Source organism: Gossypium hirsutum, chromosome D04 (genome assembly GCF_007990345.1).
Source record: "Gossypium hirsutum isolate 1008001.06 chromosome D04, Gossypium_hirsutum_v2.1, whole genome shotgun sequence".
NCBI lineage: Eukaryota > Viridiplantae > Streptophyta > Magnoliopsida > Malvales > Malvaceae > Gossypium > Gossypium hirsutum.
In genome coordinates, this window is record NC_053440.1 from 37293689 (window position 1) to 37302870 (window position 9182).

General features: G+C 34.7%; 2 non-coding genes across 2 annotated transcripts; one reads left to right on the forward strand and one right to left on the reverse strand.

Moving 5' to 3' along the window:
• The first annotated feature begins 2534 nt into the window (after positions 1-2534).
• Positions 2535-2640, forward strand: LOC121216617 (small nucleolar RNA R71). The gene has a single exon (XR_005912798.1). It is a non-coding gene; the product is annotated as a small nucleolar RNA R71 (small nucleolar RNA).
• Positions 2641-7739: 5099 nt separating this feature from the next.
• On the reverse strand, positions 7740-7846 carry LOC121216680 (small nucleolar RNA R71). Its single transcript, XR_005912860.1, has one exon. It is a non-coding gene; the product is annotated as a small nucleolar RNA R71 (small nucleolar RNA).
• Positions 7847-9182: the final 1336 nt, after the last annotated feature.

The following is a 9182-nucleotide window of genomic DNA, read 5'->3' on the forward strand; positions in this document are numbered from 1 at the left end:
AATTATAATCTATGCTAATACAAATGAAGTATCAAGCAATATTTCTAATGTAACAGTAAAAAGGGGAAGTTTAGAACCCTTAACCTCGATGTTGTCGCTCTCGTTGCCTCGTCTTCAATTTGTTATGGCAATCCTGCTTCCACTAGTGTTCCAAACAGCAAAAGAGGCTTTGTAGATTTAGGGATTTAATGTAAAAGGGTTTTTAGGGTTTGAAAGAGTTTTAAGAGGATTAGAGTGTTAAGAAAAGTAATGTGAATTTAAAGTGTTTTTAAGTTTTTAAAAACAATGATTCTAGGGTTAACAACTAGGTAAAATAGAGTTTAATCCGCCGAGTTGCGAAAAGCAAGTCGGGATAACCCTACAAAAAATTGCAGCAATGTCGCGACATAGGGGTTCCGTGTCGCGACACCTCTGGCAGTTCACCGTTGTTGCGACATCAGGGTTGATGTCGTGACATACTCTGGACTTTTAGTTTTTTGGGGATACTAGCTTTGGTGTCACGACACATAGGGTCCTTGTCGCAACATAGAAATTATTTTTTGCGACACGGGGTTACCGTGTTGTGACACTGGCTTTGTTTTCACCCAAAATTCCAATTTTAAGAGTGCTATAGTTTTTATACAACATAAATTTAATAAAATTTGAAGTCTAAACTAAACAGTTAGCTAAATGTACAATAATTTACATAACGTTAACAATTAATTTAAGTAATTCAAGTTTTACTACTAGATTCATTTAACAACATCATTACTTCATAAAAGGGCGATATTCTGGTTGTGTCAGTATTAGTTCATCGCCCATCATGCCATTCCACCTTTGTTCGCTTATCCCTTTCCTTAAACTTGTTTTTTCAACCTGCATGAATTAAAGGAAATACGTCCATTGGCTCGAGATTATTAGAAATAGATAATTCATTACAATGCTCCATTGAGTCCTTTTTATTTTCCCAACTCTGTTTGTGACCACATTTAAAAATCTCAGTTTCACCATTGATTTCCATAGTTAATTCATTTTTTTTCTAAATCAATAGTGGACCTTGAGGTGGCTAGAAACGGTCTACCTAATAGGATTGGTATTTCTTGATCTTCCACAAAGTCTAGAACTACAAAATCAGTTGGGATGACAAAGCTGCATATCTTAACTAACACATCCTCCAACATTCCTTTCGGATGTACTGAAGATTTGTCGGCCAACTGTAGTGTTATTTGGGCATTCTTAAGGTCCCTTAACCCAAGTTTTCCATATATTTATAAAGGCATTAGGTTGATACTAGCTCCTAAATCACATAAATTTTTATTAAAATGAATGCTCCCTATCTCTCTGGGAATAGTAAAACTTCCCGCGTCTTTCAACTTTTGAGAAACCTGTCTTGAAAAGATAGCACTATAGGAAACTCTTATATTAACTTGTTCGCACCTTAATCTTCATATTCCTAGACATAATTTTCTTTAAAATTTTGGTATAATTAGGAACTTTCTCAATTAATTCGATCAAGGGCAAGTTAACATTTAACGTTTTAAGAAAGTTCAGAAAACTTACAAATTCGTATTCATCCCATTTTTGCTTCTTTTCTAGCATTGAAGGGAATGGTATCTTTGTAATGACAAACTTTTTAGTTGTTTCTTTTTCAGGCTCAACTACCGGTACAACTGCTTCCTCTAGTTTAAGTTAATTATCAACTTCTAAGGGTCTTTCCTAAAGATCATCGGTATTCTCCATATTTATCTCCTGAGTTGAGTTTTCTAGGCTACCGAGTACTTTGCCCTATAGGAGCGCTATTGCTTTCATGTGGTCCTTCCCTTCTCTAAGAGGATTATTTTCGGTATTACTAGGAACACCTATGCCAATTTGTCTTTTTATATCACCCATCATGCTCAACAATTGGCTCATCTAATCTTTCAGTTTAGTCAATGTTCTCGTTGAATTTGTGCACTCAGACTGCACCTATTTCACATGTGTTCTCATTGGCTGCATTTCCCCCCTCTATTCTATCCAAATGTTGACCACATAAAGCATGGTCATTCGGATTGGCTCTTTCTTGAGGTTTCTACAAATAAGGAGGTTGATAGTTAGTGTTTTAAACTTGGTTTCCGCTATTACCTCCTCCTTGGTTTCCTCTCCATCTCAAGTTCGAGTGATCTCTCCATTTGGGATTGTATGTATTGGAATAGGGATTTCCACCCCAATTTTTAATGTAGTTCACATCCTCGGTAGGATTATTAATAAAATGGAAAAGTGGTTTCTGTCTTCCATAAGTAGATGGTGGACTCTTCTCAGCCTCTGTTTAGTTGATTTTGTCCACTAACTATTGATATCAATCATCTTCCTAGATAGCTTTCACTGTAGATGGTCTGTGTCCATATATATATTATTCAGTTGGCCATTGGTAAAAATTCATCGCAATACTTTCTATTAATTCATATGCATCCTCGTACATTTTGTTCATTAAGGCTCCTCCTGCTGCTCCATCTAATCCTGACCTCGAATGCACATCCAACCCATCGTAGAAACTTTGTAGTCATAACCATTCAGGCAATCCATGGTGTGGCCATTTTTGAATTAGTGTCTTAAAACGCTGGCATGCCTCATGAAAGCTTTTCCTTTCTAACTGCTTGAACATTGAAATTTACCTTCTTAGCTGGACCGTCTTGCTAATAGGAAAGAAATTTTGTAGGAATTTCCCTACAAGTTCATCCCACGTCGTGATTGAGCCTAGTGCCTACGGATCTAGCTAAGTAAATTCATTATCGATTAATGAAATGGGGAACAATTAAAGGTGAATAGTGTCATCAGTGACTCGGTTGTATTTGAAGGTATCATAAAGTTAGAGAAACCGTTTTAAATGCTGACTCGGATCCTCTGTCATTTTTCCCCAAAATTGCAAATTATTCTGAATCATTTAGATCTTAGCTGGTTTAATCTCAAAATTATTGGTCATGATGCTCCCTTGAACCATATCGAGATTTGGTAGCTTATACTCTCTCAGAGTCCTCTCGTTACGCACCATGTTTAGATCTACAAGTAGCTGTGGTGGTGGTGGTGGTAGTAGATCTTCTAGATTGTTATTGTTAGCCTCGTCGAACAACGAATTCTCACGTGGTATATTGCCTATAGTAGGTGGTGGATTTTGCATATGCTATTCATGTTGTTGCTATTGAAGATTTCTGCATATTATTCTTTCTAGATCTGTGATTGGCTTTATAGGTGTTCCCCTACTATGAGTCATACACTAAACCCAAAAAGATAAAATTATTATAAAAGAAAATTTAATTCGTAACTATAGCCTAAAAGTTTCCTAATTATTCTATTAGTATGCAAACATTAAGACTAATATACTGAAATTGCTTCCCGGACAACGATGCTAACAACTTGATCACCTTCAGACGTACCAACGTCTAAAGTAGAAATCTTGCACAAAAATTATGAAAAAGTTGTATCTGCAAGTATACGAGTCAGGTTTTAATATATTTACAACAGAGTGAGCAAGTACTCCGAGGATGGTACCTAAGGGAGGCGAGCACTAAATTAATTCTAACATGAACATAAATAGATCTAATTAATACTTTATCAAATTATAGTACGAAGAATTAAAAGGAGGTTTTGATGAACTATACAAAATATAATAATAAAGTAGATAAAGAAAAGTGAATAAATGAAAAGTAAGAAATCAAATAATCAAATATATATCAAATATGGGCATGGGTGATCAACTCACTTTGGTAGTCATAATCAACTGTCATCTCAGGCTTTCTTGTTCAATCAACTAGCCAATACCCTAGTAGGATGTTCCGATACGTCCACTAAAATATCGATTCGATAATAACTATTTATCATTCGACCTAACAGTTTAGACCGATTCAGGGGTAAGGTGTTCACGGATAAGTATTACCAAATATGAGTTAATTCCCACATTGATGACTTCCTAGGGTTGTTAGGCCTATAGTTTAGATTCTTCTTTTCTTGAACAACTAATCCATTAAGAAATCCATACAAAACAAGTTAATTATTCTTGCCTCCACTCGTTAATCCCCTACAGGAGGATTAGTTTCTCATGGATCTACTAAACAATATAAAATTGAATGAAGGAATGAACATGAAGAACAATTTCAGGAATAAAGTTTAGAAGAAGTCTGATTGTGTTGAATTTAAGCGCAGAATCCTCATAGAGTTTGACAGTAATTTTAGAATCTGACTTTCTCACAAAAGTAAATGACAAGAACATAAATCTAAAACCTAAGAAAAGAGAAACTATAAGGACTAAATCTAAAGAGAAAATTATACAAAGTGAAAAGTGTATTTAACATGTGTTAGTTGAGCCTATTTATGGACTTAGAACGGTCGCCATCCTTAACCCTTAGGTCAGCTAACGTTCCCAAGCTTAAAGTTGGATTGTGCAGACCAAAACACCTCGGGCTCGTATTAATTTCCCATAAAGAGGCAATGTCACGACGCATCAAGTCCTGTGTCGCTATATTGAGGGTAGTATGCGCACCTTCAAGGTGTCTTCTAGGGTATGTCACGACATTCTCAGGCTGTGTCGCGACATTAAAGGCAGCCCTGGACTTTTCTTATTCTGCTCATTATGTTGTGACATCACATTCTCCATGCTGCAACCTAGCGGCCAGTATTGAGTTAATACGCCTTCTAATGGTTTCTGCACACTCACAAAGTATATTAGCTCACCCGTAGGCCTTATTCGGCCCCTAAGGTCAAGAAAAGACTCAAATTACATATTCTATTAAACTTAACTAAACTTACTGAAATGTGATTAAAACACAACTAGAATGCTTACGTTTAAGCTTCTTAAGTGCAAAAACTAGTTTAATCTGCTACGTCGAATTACGACAAATCAATAACTCATTTCATTTTGGTCAAATGGCATGTACCTAAGCTTTATTTTGTTCAAATGATGCAAATGGTCAATTTTGAGAATTGGTAGTATAAATTGATGAACTGGTTATTAGTTATGCTTGAAAATGGTGTTGATAATTTGGAAATTGGTTGTTAAACAAATTGAATACATGTTAATTGATCAATTTAGACATTGAAGACATCTATATGTGATATATTCTTGTTAAGCAATGTATAAAATTGATCTTTGTGCAAAATAAGGGTCACTTTGCAATGTTGGATCCTTAACATCACGATAAGACCAAGTCAGTATGTGGCGCTGCGACGAGGAACCCTCGACATCGTGATGTGATCCTAATATTTTGTGAACTTTACGATTTGGTCCTAATTCGACCTCAGGTTAGTAAGAAAAGTTTTTGTAAGCTTGTCTGAGACCCGAAAATGATTCTATAACATATTATTCACACATATCACAATAAATTCAAAATTATATAGGGTTTTTCTATATATTATTACCACATTTTTACTTAATAAATATGTTTATCTTGAGTAATTTTTATTAAAATAAGTGAATTTTACTTAATTAGTAATATTGAGCATGACTTTATAGAGTATGTGAAATTGTGCTTAATTACATGATTTTTGTACTTATTTTATATTATCTCATGTTAATTTATTAATATGTGATTTTTTACTATGTAGGAGGACCATTGAAGATGTGATTAATGTGAATGAAACATGGACATGCACAAATAAATTCATGTGGACGATAAGACCATGCAATTTGGGTCATGTCTGCTAAGTTATTGTACTGAGAAACCATCCAACAAGGGGGAACTGAAGCCCAATTCTGACACAAGTCGATGGCAACCCAAAAGCAAGCTTTGCAGTATTTAATTGAAGGTCTTTACAGTTGGAAAATAATCAAAAATCAGCCCAACTACTTTGTTGTTGAAACCGTCCACCCTATGGCTATTAATAGCCTTGGTTTGAATTCACATTGAGGAGACTAAGTCATCGCCTTCTCCTTGAAATATAGCTGGCCATGCATGGTAGAAAAAGAAGGAATTTTGAATATATTTTTAGCTAACTCTACACCTTACCTTCACCTATAAATACCATGCACCAATCCCTTAATCCATAATTTCTCTTCTCTCATTAGCATTTTCTCCACATTTTATTTCCTTTTCCTTCCCGTACATAGCCGTCTATCTCCTTTCCATTATTTAGCCACAAAAGCTGTGTCAAAAGCATTCGTTGGCCGACCACCTTAGGAACTCCTTAGCAAAAGAAGTATTGAACAGAACGGAGGAGCACATCAGTCAGAATAGATCTGAAAGGCTGCTAAACTGAATAGAGTTACTTTTTCCTCTTGTTATTCATTTTAAGTATGTTTGCTTTGAGTTTATTGTTTTTGACATCAACAAAGATATTTTAAATCCTATTTGCTAGGATGATTATGTTAAGTTCAATAAGATCTATTTTATTCGTGTTTAACATGTTTAGGCCTTAATTAATCATATTTTCAATTAATATCAAGATGCAATTCATTCATACATGATTGGGTGCTCTCAGATTAGCAGAGTGATCCTAACCAGACGACGGCTAGTAGACACATAATTGAAAAGTGCAATACTCAATTTACATTCTTAAATTCGACTAAGTTCAGGTTCGCAATATCTTTAGTTAGCTTTATTGGCTTGCAAATTTTTTAGGTTTATGTATTTAAACTATTGCAAACGTAAATGTCCATGTGACCTTACATAATGCTAAGAAACACTTAGTTAATATGATCAGTGAAATGCATATTTAACTAAGTAAAAGACTCCCAAAGGACTTAATTGGGTTTCAGAACTCATGAAAGATCGAGTTCCGTAGAAGTATTTCCGAACATTGTTAAGTATGATAAAGTAAATTGATTTTATTAATATAACTATCCTAGCCCATTTAATGTTCGTTTTTTTTGCTAAAGCCATTCATTCATATATTTAGGTGAATTACATCTAGATTAGAATTGCATAGGGATCAATCTTTGCATCTAGTTAATTTTACTTAGTTTAATCATCACCATCCAAATTATTGAGTTTTTACATCAAATTGTTAATTATAATTTTTGTAATTAATCGGTTAAGCTTCTACAGTCCCTGTGGAGATGATAAGTCATTTTACTTACTTATTACTTGAACGACTGTGTACACTTGCGCATATTTCTCGTTACAAGTTTTTGGCACCATTGCCGGTGACTGTTGCCTTAATCATTTTTGTGAAATTATTCTTTGCAATTTGGTTTTCATTTTTTTATTTCTAACTTTACTAATTAATTCTTTAATTTTTTCTTTTTCTTTTATTATTAATATTTTATTCTTTAATCTTTATTTTTTTATGATTTTTTAGGTCGTCATGAGCATAAATTGAATCATCGATTTACACCATATAGACCTTAAAATCGAGTGGGAATTTAGACAAACATGATGAGAAAAATTAGCCAAGAGACAAGACAGAGAAATAAACCTTGAGAATCAAAATGATGATCAAGTGAATAGAGCTGCTAATGCTCAAGATCCAATCAGGAATTAGGAGATTGGAGATCGAGGCACCACAGTTTGAATTGAAGGTTGTGATGTTTCAGATGCATCAAACAATAGGCCAATTTAATGGAATACCCATAGAAGATCCACATATTCACCTTTGATTGTTTATGGAGGTGAGCAATTCCTTCAAGATAGCCGATGTAATTGAAAATCACCGAGGTTGAAGCTATTTCCATACTCGTTGTGAGATCAAGCACGAGTATGGCTTAATTCATTGCCATCCAACTCAATTTCTCTACTTGGCAAGAATTAGCTGAATGCTTTTTAGTATAGTATTTCCTACCTAGCAAAAATGCTAAGTTGCGAAATGAGATCACCACTTTTCAACAATTGGATGACTAGTTCTTATACGAGGCATGGGAAAGATTCAAGGAGTTAATACGTAGATGCCCTCATCACTAAATTCCATATTGTATCCAGTTGGAGACATCCTATAATGGTCTCAACACACACACAAGGTTGGTGGTATATGCTTCTGTGAATGATGCTCTCTTGTTGAAGTCTTATAATGAGGCTTATGAAATCATTGAGAGAATAGCAAGTAATAATTACCAGTGGCCAACAAATCAAGTAGCTCCAGGAAGATGAGTGGCTGGAGTTCATGAAATAGACGCGCTTACTTCACTCTCAGCTCAGGTATCATCTATCTCTTCAATGTTGAAATAGTTTACTACTAACGATTTAAATCATGTTGTAGCTCAGCCACCAATCCACTACCAAGGAGGTGGACCGAACAACACTTACATGTAGCATAGATCAAATCAACCTATTGGTTTCAATCAACAAGTTCAAAACCCACTGCAAGTTGAACTTTCAAATAATTTAGAGAATTTGTTGAAGGCATACATTGCTAAAACTGATACCTTGATTCAAGGCCAAGCAACAACATTGGAGAATCTGGAAAATCAAGTGGGACAATTAGCTGATGAGTTTAGAAACGAACCCTAAGGTGCTGTACCAAACAACATAGAAAATCCTCTGTTAGTCGAGTCTTCCAATCTTAAGAACTTATTAAGAGCGTACATGGCGAAGAATGATGAAACTTTGAGAAATTTGGAGAACTAGATGGGGCAGCTAGCCAACGAACTTCGAAATAGATCACAATGAGCTTTGCCAGTGAGATGGAGAACTTAAGAAAACTGAGAAAGGAGAATTGTAAAGTGGTCAATTTACGAAGTGAAAGGACTTTTGAACCCAATAAGGTTGAGATTCAAGATGAACCTCCCCACAAAGAGGAAAATCAACCCACAATTGAAATTAATGCACTAGAGAAGCCAAATTCTGCAAATTCTGAAAAGGTAAAATTTAAACTAGTGAATCCTGATAAGCTAACATCAATAATGATATTTTAAACCCTATTTGCTAGGATGATTATTTTAATTCAATAAGATCTATTTTATTCATGTTTAACATGTTTAGGCCTCAGTCAATCATGTTTTCAATTAATATCAAGATGCATTTTATTCATACGTGATTGGGTGCACTCAGATTAGCTGAGCGATCCTAACTAGACAACGGCTAGTAGACACGTAATGAAAAAGTGTAATACTCAATTTAGATCCTTAAACTCAATTAAGTTGAGGTTCGTAATATATTTTGTTAGCTCTATTGCATTGCATTATTTTTAGATTTATATAATTAAACTGTTGCAAATGTAAATGTCCATGTGACCTTCCATAAATGCTAAGAAACTCCTAGTTAATATGATTAGTAAAATGCACATTTAACTAAGTAAAAGAC